Consider the following 18,111-nt stretch of genomic DNA (forward strand, 5'->3'; position numbering starts at 1 on the left):
CCATGTACTCAGAGAACATAGACTACTGTTGATCACTATAATATTTAAGATGTATGGTAGTTATGTCACTGCCAGCAAAATCATGTAATGCATTTCCAAAGCTTCTAAAGGATTTCTAGATAGGTTGCAAATTTGTGTTAGTTCTTTTGTTAGCCTATATAATTCAGAACTAAATGCATTTTATTTTAAGACATATACTTTAAAGAAGTCCTCCAAGTAGTATTTCTTTTTTGTTCCTTCCTTCATCAACACTACCGCAGAATTGATACTTTGTATCATTTACAAGGTGTATTCCATGGTTAATAATCAAAACAACTGTAGTAATATCTTTTTTTCTTTTTTTGAGATGGAGTCTGGCTCTGTCTTGCCTAGGCTGGAGTGCAGTGGTGTGTTCTCCGCTCACTGCAGCCTCCGCCTCCCAGGTTCAAGCAATTCTCCTGTCTCAGCTTCCCGAGTAGCTGGGATTACAGGTGCGCACCACGACACCTGGCTAATTTTGTATTTTTAGTAGAGATGGAGTTTCACCATGCTGTCTAGGCTGGTCTAAAACTCCTGAACTCAGGTGATTCACCTTCCTCAGCCTCCCAAAGTGCTGGGATTACAGGCGTGAGCCACCATGCCCAGCCAACTGTAGTGATTTTGAAATGTCTTTCTTTACTGAAGATACCATAGTATTAACTCTGTGATTATCATTCTGGGAGTTGTTTATTTTGTAACTATTGACCTTCCATGTTCTTGAAAACAACTTTATTGTCTTATTCATGAATATCAAGGCTGTAATAGGTACTTTATAAAGTAAGTACACTTATTAAAAGATAATATATGTACCAGGCGTGGTGGCTCACGCCTGTAATCTCAGCACTTTGGGAGGCTGAAGTGGGTGGATCACAAGGCAGGAGTTCGAGACCAGCCTGGCCAATATGGTGAAACCCCGTCTATACTAAAAATACAAAAATTAGCCGAGCGTGGTGTCGCATGCCTGTAATTCCAGCTACTCAGGAAGCTGAGGCAGGAGAATCGCTTGAACCCGGGAGGCAGAGGTTGCAGTGAGCTGAGATGGTGCCACTGCATTCCAGCTGGGCAACAGAGCAAAAGTCCAGCTCAAAAAAAAAAAAAAAATATATATATATATGTATATATGTTTATATTCATGTGTGTATATGTTACGTATATGTGGTTGTGTCTGTGTATATATGATTCCAGACATACTGCCATGTACTTGTGAAGACTACTGAAATTCAGAGGTTAGAGAGAACATGGCTTTTCTGGAGAATTGCAAGTCTTTTCAATTATTTAATCAGTTTAAGTACCGAGACAATATAAAATATTTTTCTTTATTTTAATATCAATGAGAAAATATCATGGCATCATATTACTTGACTGAAGATTATCAAAGCTTGGAATCATTTGATCTGAATGTGTCCTTAAGTAAATTGTGTCCTTTTATATTCACTGGCAACAAATGAGGAAAAAAAATTATTTTACAAAACTATCAGTAATTACCATGGTTTATTCACCCGTGGTCCAAAAGTTGATTTGTGTGGAATGATTCTTCACCTCTGGAGAACTCAAGGAAACTTCTCACCAGAGGCTGTACCCCAACTTGATATAGATAACATTTTTGAGCTGATCTCTTTAGGAAGAGCTAACAGAGTTTACTTACTTTCTAACTTGGAATTTATGTCAGTATTGGCTCTTATTTCTCCCCACCCTCAACCATTCTTTTAACTCTATTTTAATCTTTACCTGTGTACAAACAATCCAACTGGGAAAAGAAAAAGAATGAAAACTAATTCTGATGGGCTGAAAAACAGCTTAAATGTATTTTTCTTGCCTCAGTTTCATCTCAAAGGACAGTAACAAAACATGGAAACCACCTGCAAATTTCTCCTAAAATACCTTTCATTTTACGTTATTTGACTGTTTAGTGAGCAAATCAAGAACATTATATCTAACTGAAAAGAGGCAAAGTTCTGACCTTTTGTCCATACTTACCTGTCTTTGAAAAATGTCAGCCATATAAAGTTAGGTCCTAGGTAAACAGTAATAGAGTTTGTATTTTAACTTTTTTCTGATAAAGGGAGGGGAGTAGTGGTATTGTTTTCAGTGTTTTCTTCTGCCACCATCTGGAAACAGAGTAGTATTAAACATCTTTTTAATTTACTAAGAGTTCTCTTTACAAAGTAATGCCCCCATCTGCTGGAGCTGTAAGGTTTTACCTCAAAATAAGGCTGTTAAGGAAAATAATACATGATCATTTGTGTATTTTTGAATTATATTTTCCAGTCTCATCCACCAAGTTTACCAAGGTTTTTGTAGGAATTGTTAGCCAATTTCATCTGCTCTTGATGCGTGTGTTCTTCTTCCAAACTAAGAAAAACTTGATATAAATTAGTTGTTCTTGGAAAGTGGTGCATAGTTTTTGTTTGTTGTTGTTGTTGCTGTTGCTGCTGTTGTTGTTTTTGAGATGGGAGTCTCGGTCTTTTGCCCCGGTGGGAGTGCTTACTGCAACCTCTGCCTCCTGGGTTCAAGCAGTTCTCCTGCTTCAAGTCTCCCGAGTAGCTGGGGTTACAGGCATGCACCACCACACCTGGCTAGTTTTTGTATTTTTAGTAGAGATAGGGTTTCACCATGTTGGCCAGGCTGGTCCCAAACTCCTAACCTCAAGTGATCTGCCCAACTCAGTCTCCCAAAGTGCTGGGATTACAGGCGTGAGTCACTGCGTCCAGCCAAAAAGTGGTATGTTTTTATATTTTTAACAAATGGGTATGAGAAAACAAAAAATGCTCAGAGCAGTCTGAGCTCTGAGTTATGCTGGCCCAGAGAGATGTGAGTAGTATGGGACTTCAGTTATGCCCCCATACTCAATCCCCAACTCCCTACCCCCTGCTGATCTGTAGCCAATGGATAGTTAATGTTATATTAATGTAGATTCTTGGTGAACAACTCCGAACCTGCCTTTTTACATTTCTTTTTCTCTTTAAAAATCTACTTGTAACTGCTGCTAATGAGCATATATTCAGGGCAACTTGAATCTATGCTCCTTGGTTGCAACCCTCAATCTTGGTCCAAATGCAGTCTCTGTGTATGTTATTAATTTTGCCTCAACTTCCTTTTAGGTCAACACATATAAAACTTACTTATATTATTTACAGAAATATTTGTGAGTAGAATAAAAAGTTCTGTTTATAACTATTTTAAGTGTATAGATGTGAGAATTTTTATAGGTAATACCTAATTTTTTGGCGATAAAATCAGTGTTGGAAATATTTTCAAAATGTCCTATAACACAAATTGCTTTTAAAAAGCAGTTTCTTTCCTACTTTTATTTTAAAATTCCAGATGAAGTAAATCTTTTTTTTTTTTTTTTTTTTTTTTTTTTTTTGCTTTTTGTTTTTTATTTACTAAGCAGAATGCTGTTGACAGGCAGTCATTTTTCATTCCAGGAAAAAAGCTGCGGTTGGAACAGCTGAGAATATTTCACTTACATTTTAAAAATAATAACATCTTTAAATTCAACAAGTGAGGCTGGGTGTGGCAATTCAGGCCTGTAATCCCAAGTGAGGCCAAGGCAGGTAGATCACCTGAGGTCAGGAGTTAGAGACCAGCCTGGCCAACATGGTGAAACCCCCATCTCTACTAAAAATATAAAAATTAGCCAGGCGTGGTGGCACATGCCTGTAATCACAGCTACTGTCTTCTGAGGCAGGAGAATTGCTTGAACCCAGAAGGCAGAAGTTGTAGTGACCCAAGATTGCAACACTGCACTCCCACCGGGGCAACAGTGAGATTCTGTCTCAAAAAAAAAAAAAAAAAAAAAAAAAAATTCAACAAGTCAGCTGGATTTAGTAATGTCTCCAAACTGGATTCATATACCTACATTGTGTATTAATGAGCTGAAAGTAAATGAATATGTGATGGTGCCACTCGGAACCCCTTCTTGTTATTGATCTTGAACTCTTTCCTTAGGGCTTCTGGGTTGCTCTTGGTAACATGACTTGACCTGCTGATACAAGACCAAGTAAAAATATGTCAATTTATATATTTACTAGTTAAGCTTAATTTAGTTATAATTTTTTAGATAAATATTTATAGGTAAACATATTACAATATTTTCTTTCTTTCTTTTTTTTTTTTTTGAGACGGAGTCTCGCTCTGTCACCCAGGCTAAGTACAGTGGCACTCTCTTGGCTCACTGCAAGCTCCGCCTCCCAGATTCACACCATTCTCCTGCTTCAGCCTCCCAAGTAGCTGGGATTACAGGTGCCCGCCACCACACTCGGCTAATTTTTTGTATTTTTAGTAGCGACGGGGTTTCACCATGTTAGCCAGGATGGCCTCGAACTCCTGACCTCAGGTGATCCACCTGCCTTGGCCTCCCAAAGTGCTGAGATTACAGGTGTGAGCCACCATGCCCGGCCTATAATACTTTCTTATTCCAGAGGGTTATTTTGTGCCAGCCACCTTACTGACCATTGATATGAAATATAGGAAAAATTGTTTATCTGTTGCCTCTTTGACCTGCACTTGGACAGCTTTGCAACTAAATAAATAGGACATGTTCACACCTGTTATCTCTTGTAAATGCTTTTTTTGGTACACAGTGTTACAGCTCCTGCTCATCTTACTAGTAAGATGCTCATAACACTAAAGTACTTTTGATTATCCAGCTGAGGTACATGGTTCTTTTTCTTAAACAATTCTTATTTTTGGTTTTTTACCTTAAGGCAGCTGTAGAAAAAATAATTTAAAATATGTTACTTTGTGCGTGTATGTGTAATATATATGTATATGCATATATACATACATATATGCACATATATTACATATGTACATACATGCATATATAATACACATATACGCATATATAACATGTGTATATGTAAAGTATGCATAGGCACATATATATGTAATATGTACATAGATACATATGTTTATATATTAGTATATGTATAGGGAAGCATATATGTATATATACATATGTGCATGTATTAATATATGTAATATATACTTATATCAATATATGTATATATTATATACACATACAAATGTATATGTATGCATATATTGCATATGTTACATATGTACATATATACATATGTATATGTGATACATACATATATTAATACATGTGATATATACGTATATTACATATACGTATATGTATTACACATACACGCACACACATATAAATTATGGAAAGTTCGTGTTCTTTTAAGTGACAAATATGAAATAGCATCCATTTTGGTTAAAAATGTATGTGTGTGTGTAGGCATGCCACATTTTTAACCTAATAAAAATTATAGGAATTGCTGGACTTCAGATATTTATTAAACCCAAGAGATTCCTTTTTTAAAAGATCTCAATCTTAGGTTAAAAAAAGTTTCAAGCTGGCCAAGGTGTGGACCCAGGTACTTAGGAGACTGAGGCAGAAGGATCTCTTGAGCCCAGGAATTCAAATCAAGCTTGTGCAATATAGTGAGACCCTGGGTCTTAAAAAAAACATTGTTTTTAGTTCCTTTTTTGCACTTCATGTTTTAAGTTTAGACATTATTATCTTTCTACTCTGAAAAATGAAATTAGCAACCTTATGCATTCATGCCACTTTTTTCTTTTTTTTTTTTTTTTTTTTTGTTGAATGATTATTTTCAGTCTGTGAAGGCTTATGTTTCCACCTGCTACTATTTATTTACCTTTTTTTGATTTTAGTTTTTTATTTTAGTGGACTCACAGGTCACTATTGTGTGTGTGTGTATATGTGTGTGTGTGTAAAATTGTGTTTTTAATATGCTTTAGTTGGCTGGATTTTGTTGTTGAGTTCCCCATATCCCGCCACAACACAAGGCTTTATTGGCTCTGTGTACTAAATAAGTTCATTCTTATTTGATAAGGCTATACCTGTTACCTTTATATGTGAGTGACATCTTTGCTACGTATGAGTCTTGGTTTCTCTCTCAGAACTTTGTAGATATTATGACACCATATTTTAGCATTTTTTCCTCCCTTGTAGGTGTTTTTCATCCTGGAGTCCCAGTGAATTCTTTTTTTTTGGCTTGAAATTTAATAATTGAATTACAATTTTCATCAATTTTCTTCTTTTCATATTTGAAATATTGATGAGAATTTAGGAGATTTTATTGATGCCAGTATAGCTTTTAAGAGTGAGGTTAAAGTTAGGAGCTATGGAGAACTCCTATAGAGTTTTCTAGGCTTGTTTATTATTAACTTGTCTCTTTAGTTACTGCTAAGGTATTTCTGTTTAACAACTTTTTGTTTTGCTTTATTAGATAGAGGAGAAAGATTCTCTGATTCCATTTTTTACCATTTTATCTGCACAATTCCTTATTAAAATTCCAAAGTTTCTATATGAAACATGTATTCCTTTTTAGTGACGGGAAGAAAGTTTATGATCTATAAATAAAGATGTCTACAGAAGAAAATACAAATTGTACACATAGACCTTCAAAGAGAAGTGAATTGTTGGTATTGAACATCTATTATACTAACCGTGTTCTTTCACAATGTATTATTGTGCTATGTTTTGTCTCCTAAAGAAAAGCACAATGATGATTTTGATGACTTTTCTGATGTTTGCAGGGGTTTTTTCATGCCAGTTGAGACTAACCAACCTCTGGAGTCAATAGACCTAACAGTTAGTGCTGCTGTTAAGTAAGCTATGTCATCTTGGGCAGGTCATTTAAAATCTCTGTGTTTGTTTTCACTTCTATAGGTAGTACTATGTGTTTTTTGAGGTCCCTTTCTTTACTAACCCTATGAGTGTATCCCTCGTTTTATGCAGATACTGCCTTATCAGTGGGAGATACATATGTACACATACATATACACATATATATTATTCCAACAAGATTGTAAGTTTTGTTTAGAGACCAATTTTATATTTCTCATCTTTCCCATAATGCTTGTCACAGCCTTGTAATAAGTAAACACTAAAATGTTAGGTTAAATTGATTGAGAAGGTCTGGCATTGACTTGTAGCTACTTGGTTGTCTTATTAACTACAGTTTATGTAGATTAAACATTTTATTTAATCGTTTTTCAAAATGTGCTCATTTTCTAGATCAGTTGTAATGTCATTCCAGTAAAAATTTGTCTTTCAGTTTAGTGAAAATACATCTTTAAGCAACGCTGGAAACTAAAACCATGAACTCATTTATATATGAATATCTATTACCCATACTGAAACACACGTATGGAAATTGAGCAGATAATGCCAATCTGTGGTGCTTGGTCATATTTCATGAACCATGAATTGTTATCATAGCTTAACTCAGCATCATCAAAAAATTTATATCTTATTTACATTGCTGACAGTAGCAAGTTGAATGCATACAGTCTGTTGCATGAAAGGACTTGTGAGTGACTTATGACAACAGTATTATTTAGGTGAAGCAAAAATCTGTTGAAAACATATTTTGTATTAATTAACATAGTCAACATATATTAATATACTTTGAAACTTATATTTGCAACGTATTCATTCAGCAGTAATTTATTGAGCAACTTATTTTCAAATGGAGTTGGTGGAGTATACCAAAGCAAGTCTCATGTGTGTGCCCTTGTAAGATTTGATAATTCTGAATTCTTTTAAGAAGCTATTCTAAGTTAGTTGTAATCTGCTCATAATATAGATAGAAGTTGTATACGTTTGCTAGTCAGCAAGCAGAGAAGTATTTGGTAAATTGACCAAACTTCAAATTTAACATGAAGGACTGTCATCAGGAATTCATCCAGGTTGCTTCTCCCACAAAGTTTAGGATTATGTTAGTCTAAAAAACAGTGATTAGAACTAACCTAAGATGAGGAGCTTAAGTTAGTTGTGCAAACTAAATGGAGGGCTTTTATATTCTATTTCTAAGGTAGGAAAACATTTGACATCTGAATGGCTATTGAGCTATATGTAGGAATAAGTTATTAGTGTCAGCTATTTTCGAATTCTGTCTTTAGATGTTAAGAGAGTTTACTAAACAGTTATCATTGTTGTTGGCCAAACAGTTAGTCTAAAATACGTTATGCAGAATTGGTGAGGTAGACATAGAGGCACTGAGTGAGGGTTTGGATCTGAGGAAGGCATAATGAGAAAGAAGAGTTATAAGTACTCATGAAATCTCAAGAGCAGTAAAGGATGTACTTCATAATTTTTAGAATTTATCAACAAGCAACCCTTGGAAAGCATAGGAATGGAGAATTACGACAAATAAGCCACCTCAGTTGAAAAATGGGAAGTATGAATATACACGTGATTGAGTCTTGAGCTTATTTAGTCATCCTGCTTTGGTTAGTATGTAACTATAAAATTTCAAATACAGATACAGTAAGTAGTGGTCAGTGAAGATATTTCAGAATTCATCTCTTCCTTTGTAAAGGTATAGATTGTAGGGGACTTACTGTCATGGGGAAATGCGCATAGGCCATTCAGAGAGCAGACAGCTTTAGATGACACATTTTTACAATTCCTATAATTTTTGTACTTTGTCAATACAGAAATAAATTTAAAATGGTCAGCAGCTCTCTGATGTATAATATAGTAGTGCTCTGGAATTGCAGTAATGAGAATTTCCTCCATATGCAATTGACTCTTGAACAATGTAAGGGTTAGGGGTCGAAACACCCCCCTCCCTACCCAAAGCAGTTGAAAATCTGCATATAACTTTTGCCTCCCCAAAAACTTAACTGCTAATAGTCTGCTTGACTAGAAGTCTTACTGGTAACATAGTCAATTAATATATATTTTATATATGTATTACATATTGTATTATAATAAAGTAAGCTAAAGAAAAAATATTTAGAAAGAAAATATATCTACTATATAAAGAAAATATGTTTACTATTCATTAAATTGAAGTGGCTCATCGTAAAGGTCTGCATCCTACTCGTCTTCATGTTGAGTAGGCTGAGGAGGAAGAGGAGGGGTTAATCTTGTTACCTAGGGGTAAAAGAGGTGGAGGAAGTAGAAGGGGAGACAAGACAGGTAGGCACACTGGGTGTAACTACAGAAACACATTGTAATTTCTGTCTATCTCTTTTGATTTCTAATTTGTTTTAAAATGTTTCTATACAGTATCAACCTTTCCTCAACCATTTGCTTTGATTCCAGTACCTGTATCATAGAAGGGTCCATGTTGTAAAGAAAACAAGAGCAGTCTTGTATATTCAGAACTGTTCTGCCAGATTGTCTAATGTCAATTTGTTTTCTGGCACTGTTAACTTCTGCATCTTTCTCACTGTCTGGCAGTGGTTCAGAAGCATCTGTCTCCACTTGTCTTCTGTTAATTCCTCTGGTGTGGTATCTGTTAGCTCTTGAATTTCTCTAAGACCCTTATCTTGAAACCCATCACTGCCCACCCTTTTTGCCATATCTGCAATCTCTTTCATGATTTTCTTGATTGGCTTTGTAGTAAATCCTATGAAGTCACGCACAACATCTGGACATAGATTTCTCCAGCAGGAATTTGTTTCAGGCTTGTTGGGTTTCACGGCCTTTTCTGTGACAACAGGGCATCTTCAATGGGATAATCCCCCCAGACTTTAATCGTGTTCTCTCTGTGGAGGTTTTTCCATAGTGTTGACATTCCTTTCCATAGAGTTCTGTGTGTAATGAACCTTAAAGGTCCTTATGACCTGATCTACAGGTTGAATTAGAGACTTTGTGTTTGGGGACCAGTGGACTACTTGGACAAAAACCTTCGGTGTTGAACTCATGGGATTCTGGGTAGCCAGGGGCATTGTCCAATATCAGAAGAACTTTAAAAGGCAGTCCCTTACTGTCTGGGTACTTCCTGACTTCAGTGAAAAAGCATCAGTGGAACTAATTCATTAACCCCATTGGCTCATTGAGTGAATCGGTTCCAGTGTTTTGGCTATTACAAGTACATTTATTATGAACATACATTTTACAGGTTTTTGTGTGAACATAAGTTTTTCTGTCGGGTAAGTACCCAAGAGTGCAATTGCTATGTGGCTTGTTAAGTGTATTTATAGTTTTCTAAGAAACTGCTGACAAGAAACTTTTCAGAGTAGCCATGTCAAGAAACATTCCCACCAGTGGTTAAATGAAGGATTCATTTTCTCTACATTCTCACCATCTTTGAGTTATTTTAGCTCTCCTAATCGGTGTGTGGTGATATCTTACTATGGTTTTAATTTGCATTTTCCTAGTGGATAATGATATTAAACATCTTTGCATATGCTTATTTGCCACCTGTATATATTTGGTGAAATGTCTACGTGTGTGTTTTGCCTATTTTCTAATTGGATTGCTTCTTTTTTAATTACTGAGTTTTGAGGGTTCTTTAGATACAGATATTTTGTCAGATATGCGGTTTGCAAGTATTTTCTCCCATATGAAGCTTGTCTCATCTGTACTATTAGAATTGTCTTTGAAATATTCTTTATTATGTAGTAGATATTTGACCATTACATGAAGAGGCAAGATGTCAAAATAACCTTTGGACTAAAACTTTATTTACAGTCAAAATTTATGTAGGTTATAAGGTAGATACCATAGTGGTGTGTTTGTTGTTTCTTTTCTGAATGCTGGCCCCAAATGAAGAAAAAATGATCTTAATAGCATACCTGATTTATATATGATGCAAAGAGGCAGATTAGATACCTACCTTGGAACTGTGGACATTTATTTCATTTTTCTGAGTAATTCTTTCTTAATTCATGAAGTGGGTAAAAAAAATCTTTTAATTCTAACAATACTGTAAGATAGCTAATGTAGTTCTACAGAATAAAACATACTACAAAACCCTTTCTCCTTTTTACATTTTAATTAGCCTTATAATCTAGGAGACAATTATCAGATAGTTCCTTGTGATTTTAGGTTTTGGCTGAGAGATAGTCAAGAGCATCATAAACCAGAGTTGAGACTATAAAATGTAGCTACAAAGGTTTTTCCCTCTCATAATAGTTATTAGGGAAGATAAAAACTTAAATAGAATAAGATAAAACTTTAGACATAAAAGACTGCTAGAAGGTATCTTAAGACAACTGAGAAGACCACTTTTCTTCTAAGAAAGAAGATGCTTAAGGGTCAAGACAATAATTGAGTACTCTGTTATTTAGTTTTCAGTTAGGAAGCCTGGAGCCAGAGGACTTTTGGTGGCTGAGGCCTTAGCTACCTGGCTTACACATTAAGGAGGGCACAGATTTGCTTGCTGGTCTGTCTGTCAAGGCCTGGCTCAGCTAAGGGCCTGTTAACATTTCTAGAGAAGAAAACAGCATTGCCATGGTTTGCTTTCTAATTGCCACTATATGAAATTAATAAATGTGAATGTAAAATATATTGGCTGATCTTCCTTCAGGTTATTGAAATGTGTTTGTACTTCTTTTTTTAAAAAGTTGGCTAAATAAGTAACAATTGAATAAGAGTATAACTTATTTGGGCTCAAATCCTGGCTCTGCCACTTAGTCGCTTTTTGATATGTATTTTATATGTATTTTTTTTTCTAATTGATGAATAAAATTGTTATCCATTTATGGTATACAGCATGATGTTTTAATATATGTATACGTTGTAGAATGACAAAATTAAGCCTATTAACATATCTGTTACCTCACATACCATTTTTTTGTAACAAGAAAATTTAAAATCTGCTTTCATTCTGTGAGTTCCCCTGTTAGAGGTTCCACCTACTGTAGTCCCCCCCTTATCCTCAGTTTCACTTTCCATTGTTTCAGTTACCTTTGGTCAGCTGAGGTTCCACAATATTAAATGGAAAATTTCAGAAGTAAACAATTTATTAGCTTTAAATTGCATGCCACTCTGAGTAGTATGATGAAATCTGCAGTGTCCTGCTCCATCTTGCCTGGGACATACATAATTTCTTTGTCCAGCATATCCCTGCTGTATATGCTACGTTGTTGCGGGAAGTCAGGGACCCTGAACCAAGGGACTGGCTGAAGCCGTGGCAGAGGAACATGATTGTGAAAATTTCATGGACTTTTATCAGTTCCCAGATAATACTTTTATATTTTCTTATGCCTGTCTTTACTTTAATATCTTAATCCTGTTATCTTTGTAAGCTAACAGTGTACATCACCTCAGGATCACTGTGATAATTGTGTTAACTGTACAAATTGATTGTAAAACATGTGTGTTTGAACAATATGAAATCAGTGCACCTTGAGAAAGAATAGAATAACAGCGATTTTTAGGGAACTAGGGAAGACAACCATAAGGTCTGACTGCCTGCGGGGTTGGGCAAAAAGAGCCATATTTTTCTTCTTGCAGAGAGCCTATAAATTGATGTGCAAGTAGGGAAGATAACACTAAATTATTTTCCTAGCAAGGAATATTAATATTAATACCCTGGGAAAGGAATGCATTCCTGGGGGGAGGTCCATAAACGGCTGCTCTGGGAGTGTCTGTCTTATGTGGTCGAGATTAGGACTGAAATACGCCCTGGTTTCCTGCAGTACCCTCAGTGTTATTAGGGTGGGGAAAAACTCCGCCCTGGTAAATTTGTGGTCAGACCAGTTCTCTGCTCTTGAACCCTGTTTTCTGTTGTTTAAGATGTTTATCAAGACAATACGTGCACTGCTGAACATAGACCCTTGTCAGTAGTTCTCCTTTTTGCCCTTTGAAGCATGTGATCTACTGCCTGTTCTTACACCCCCTCCCCTTTTAAAACCCTTAATAAACAACTTGCTGATTTGAGGCTTAGTTGGGCATCATAGTCCTACCAATATGTGATGTCACCCCTGGCGGCCCAGCTGTAAAATTCCTCTTTGTACTCTTTCTCAGCCAGCCAACATTTACGGAAAATAGAACCGACGTTGAAATATTGGGGGCGGGTTCCCCTGATACTACGTGTCCTTTAATCACTCAGTAGCCATCTAGGTTATCAGATTAAAAGAACATAGTATAGAGAGAGAGTTTTGTACTATCCATGATTTCAGGCATCTGAGGGGTGCCTTGGAATTTATCTCCCATGGATAAGGAGAGACTACTGTATAAATTAGATTATGTGGTGTTTGTCTTTCTGTGCCTGGCTTATTTCAGCTAACATAGTATCTTCCAGATGCATCTATGTTGTTGCAAATGACAGGATTTCTTTTTTGTTTAAGGCTGAGTTAGTGTTCCATTGTGTATATATACACCACGTCGTCTTTATCTTTTCATCCATTGATGGACACTTAGGTTGATTCCGTATTTTGGCTGTGAATAATGCTGCAGTATATATGGGAGTGAGGATATATCTTTGATGTATTGATCATTTCCTTTGTATATATGGATGGATATTCAGTGGGATTACTGGATTATATAATTTGACTTTTAATTTTTTCAAGAACCTCCATACTGTTTTCCATAATGATTATACTAATTTACATTTTTATCAACAGTGTTTCAGGGTTTCCTTTTTTTTCATAATCCTTAACAACACTCATCATCTTTTGTCTTTTTTTAACAAATAGCCTTCCTAGCAAGTGTGAAATGTTATCTCATTGTGGTTTTGTTTGTACTTCCCTGAAAATTAGTAACACTGAGAATTTTCTCAAATACCTATTTGACATTTTTATGTCCTGTGAGAAATCTTTTTGACTATTTTTTAAATTGGGTTGTTTCCTTGCTATTTTTTCTTAGTTCCTTATACAGTCATCCCTCTGTATCCACAGGAAACTGGTTCCAGGACCCCCCTCAGATACCAAAATCTGTAGATGCTCAAGTTTCTTCTATAAATTGACATGGTATTTACATATAACCTACACATACCATCCCATATGCTTTAAATCATCTCTAGATTACTTATAACTTCTAATACAATGTAAGTGCTTTGTAAATAGTCATTATAATGTATTGTTTTTTAAATTTGTATTAATTTTTATTGTTGCATTTTTTCCCCCTCTAAATTTTCTCTCTCTTAAGTTGGTTGAATCTGCTGATGAGGACTGACTACATATTTTGGATTTTAACCTGTTGTCAGATGTAACATTTGCGAATATTTTCACCTATTCTGTAGGTTGTCTCTTCATTCTGTTGATTGATTGCTTTGTAGGAGCTTTTTAGTTTTATGTCTGTTTTCATTATTCTTGCTTGTGCTTTTGGAGTCATATCCAAAAAAATCTTTGCCAAGTCCAGTGTCAAAAAGCTTTTCCCCTGTGTTTTATTTCCCTGTGTTTCAGGTCTTACATTTGTCTTTAATCCGTTTTTAGTTGATTTTTGTATATGATGTGAGATGAGGGTTCAATTTCATTATTCTGCCTGTGGATATCCAGTTTTCCTAACACCATTTCTTGAAGAGACTGTCCTTTCTCCATGGTGTGTTCTTGGCACTTTTGTTGAACATAAGTCGACTATAAAAGTATGGATTTATTTCTCGACTCTCTATTCTGGTGGTGTGTATGTTTGTTTTTATGCCAGAACCATGTTGTTTTGAATTATCTTTATTTTGCACTAGGTATTGAAATCAGGTAGTCTGATACCTCCAGCGTTGTTCTTTTGCTCATGATTGTCTTAGCTATTAAATGTCTTTGTGGGTCCATATGAATTTTAAGGTTTTTTTCTATTTCTTTGAAAAATGTCATTAGAATTTTGATGTAGATTACTTTGACCTTCACTTCCAGTAGTAGGGACATTTTAATAACATTGATTCTTTCAATCCGTGAGCATGGAGTGTCTTTCCATTTATTTGTGTCTTCACTTTCTTTCATCAATATTGTATAGTTTTCAATGACAGACCTTTCACCTCTTTTGTTACATTTCTTTCTAATTTGTTTTTGATGCTATTGTAATTAGGACTGGTTTTTAATTTTTTCAAATAGTTATTAGTGTGGAAAAATCTTATTGATTTTTGTATGTTGATTTTGTATCCTGCCACTTTACTGTATGTATTAGTACTAACAGTTTTTTGGTAGAGTCTTAAGGGTTTTCTCTATATAAAATCATGTCATCTGCAAACAGATCATTTAACTTTCTCTTTTTTGACTTGGATGCCTTTTATTTAATTTTCTTATCTAATTCCTCTGGCTAGGATTTGCAGAACTGTATTGAATATAAATAGCCAAGGTGGGCATTCTTGTCCTGTTCTTGATCTTAGAGGAAAAGCTTCCAACTTTTTACCTTTGGGTGCAATGTTAGCTGTGAGTTTGTTATATATGGCCTTTATTGTGTTGAAGTATATTCCTTTTATACCTAATGTATTGAGAGTTTTCATCCTGAAGGAATATTGAGTTCTGTTAGAAGCTTTTTCTTTATCTGTTGAGTCAGTCATATGATTTTTTCCTTCATTCTGTTAATACATTATAGCACACTTTATAGATTTACATATGTTGAACCATCTTTGCATCCCAAAGATAAATACCACTTGATCATGGTAATTGATCTAATGTGCTGTTGAGTTAGATTTGCCAGTATTTGTTGAGGATTTTTGTACCTATATTCATCAAGAATATTAGCCTGCTACCGAAACTATTCACCAAGAGGCCCAGGAAAGGTCATGCACACTGGTACCTCAGAAAATAAGTCCACTGTCCTCAGACTCAACTGTGGACCCTGATAAGACACTTTAACTTGTCTGTGGTCTGAGATCAGTTCAAGGACCCGCAAGAAGACAAAACGGTCTGAATCCCTGGGTCAAGCTTTCTGAACTTGGTCCTACATTATATCCTGAAACAGCCCTGAAGCTCAGCTCCTGCTACTCTTGGTTGCAGCCTGAGAGCAACCCTGCCTGCACAAAGAACTGCTAGGAGACTCACCTGTCTGTGCTATCAGTACAGACTTACCAGTCTCTGTCCCGTAGCATATGCTGAAAAAGCTCTGAATTGGGAATCCAGCACATCTTAGCCACAGTCTTACAGAAATCCTGCACAGAAATTCTCCTGTAGTCAGGAGATACATCCTTCCATGTCCTCAGGACAGGCAGGCAGATTTCAGTCCCACAGCAGGTCCTGAAACAACCCTGAATCTTGGCATAAGCACCACTCAGCTATGGTCAGAAAGCGGTTCTGCCTACCCAGCATCCTGGAGGGAGATGGGGCTGTCCATAGCCCTGCCAACAGGCCACCTGACCCAGGTCCCTCATCAGTCCCTGAAACACCCCTTAAAAGTGGCTCCAGCCCCTCTCAGTACAGCTTGAGAGCAGGCCCACCAACCTAAGGACCTGAAGGGAGGCATGCAGGTTCATGACACCTTAGACAGGCCTGAAGACCTAAGTCTTGACTGTAGGCCCTGAAGCAACCCTGTGACTTAGTTCCAGCCCCACGCAGCTGGGGACTATGGCAGCAGTGCCTGCTCAGGTTATCCACTCAGTGATCCAGTAGGAGCCCTCCCAGGTTCCCAGAGAAAGCCACACCATCCACACACCTGGTAACAGGTCTTTTCTCTGCATATCTTCATCCCCTGTACAGACCAATGTCCTAGAAAAAGTCCAGTCCACCACCAGATAGGTTTCATATCCTGCTACAGCCCCTGGTAACAAGGTCCTATCAGGCTTTAGCTAAGCCCTCAGGAGGACAGGGCCCTTTCCAAGTCTGAAGCCTGGACCACAGTTTTGGAATGAAGATCTGCCCTCAAATTGACTTTCCCAGGTCTTGGGCCCCACTGGGGTTTCACAGACGCCTGCCTGCATCTCAAGGCTAACACAAAGACACTTTTGTCCGTGGGTGGCTGTGAAATTATTGTTGCTATTTGGGAACACAAGCTGAAGGGCCTCCTATTTCATCTTGCTGCCGTCATTCTCACATTATTATAATGTTAATCATTGGTGATTTGATGATAGGTCAGCTTTTCTTGAGTTTTATGAGTTCTGGCAGTAAAAAAGTTCCAAAATGTCTTTCACTGGGCAAAATTCAGGGTGTCAGCAAAGCTGTGTTCCTTCTGGAGACTAGATGAGACCAGAATACAGTTTTTTAAAAAAGCTGTTAACTTGGTTGGATCCAAATCCTGGCTCTTCCATTTACATACTGTTTGATTTTGGTCAACATAGTTAGCCTATCTGTGTCTTCTAACCTTGAAAGAGGATTCCCCCCCCCCCCCCCCCCCCCCCCCCCCCCCCCCCCCCCCCCCCCCCCCCCCCCCCCCCCCCCCCCCCCCCCCCCCCCCCCATAATAGTAGTTATCCCATAGGGTAGTTTTGAGGATTAAATGAGTTGATAAATGCAAATTATTTGTAACAATTCCTGATACCTAAGTAAACACTGCTTAAGCTGTTACTGTCTAACTGTTAAAGTAGTCCTATAGGAAATCAGTGCTAAGAAAATTAGGTCTTTTAGTCAAAGGTATTTGTCTATGAGTATGGTAACTTGAGAATTTTACAAGAATTATACATTTTTCATTAATTTTTTTTCATTCCATTTATTCATTGCCAACTTTGTTTTGAGCATTATGCTACAATGCTTGGAATATAAAAAATCTCAATTTGGAAACACTAGCAAATAAACAGATAATTTTGTTCAAAATAATTAAATAATAAAGAGAAATACAAGCACTTATAAGTAATTAAAGAAGAGGCATTTAACCTAGTCTGTAATGATTATTTGTGTATGGTTGGTGAGTGGAGCAAGAAAGGAAGGTTTTCTATGAGGGATGATCCTGTGGGATGGATGGGTGGGAGAATCATAAAGGAAGCATATAAGTTAAAGAAAAAGGAAGAAAGGGAAGGTGAATAGAAGATTTAATGGAAACGGAGGAGTAGCTGTTAAGAACCACATACAGGCCTGGAGGTATTATTACAGGTTCAGTTCCAGACCATTGCGGTGAAGCAAATATCACAATAAAGTAAATCACCCAAAACTTTTCTCAGTACATATAAAATGTATATTTACAGTATACTAGTCCATTAAGTGTGCAGTAGTATTATGTCTAAAAAATGTACATACCTTAATTTTAAAATACCTTATTGCTGAAAAATGCTGACAGACACAAAATGGGGACATGGTGTTTGAAAAATGGTACCTATCGACTTGTTGGACACAGAGTTGCTATAAACCTTCAGTTTACTTAAAAAAATGCACTGTCTGCAAAGCACAATAAAACCAAGTGTACCTAAAGTATGGTATGAGAGTGTTGAATAATCCTGTACTTGGACAAAATGAAGCCATCGAAGATTTTGAAGGTCTTAGGGTTTGAGCATTTTTTACTTTTAAAAAC

General features: G+C 36.5%; 1 protein-coding gene across 8 annotated transcripts in view; it reads left to right on the forward strand.

The window, feature by feature from the left end:
* Positions 1 to 18,111, forward strand: part of ORC4 (origin recognition complex subunit 4) — a 90,589-nt gene that overhangs the window by 27,639 nt on the left and 44,839 nt on the right. The window lies entirely within an intron of this gene.

Source organism: Macaca thibetana, chromosome 12 (assembly GCF_024542745.1).
Source record: "Macaca thibetana thibetana isolate TM-01 chromosome 12, ASM2454274v1, whole genome shotgun sequence".
In the NCBI taxonomy this organism is placed as follows: Eukaryota; Metazoa; Chordata; class Mammalia; order Primates; family Cercopithecidae; genus Macaca; species Macaca thibetana.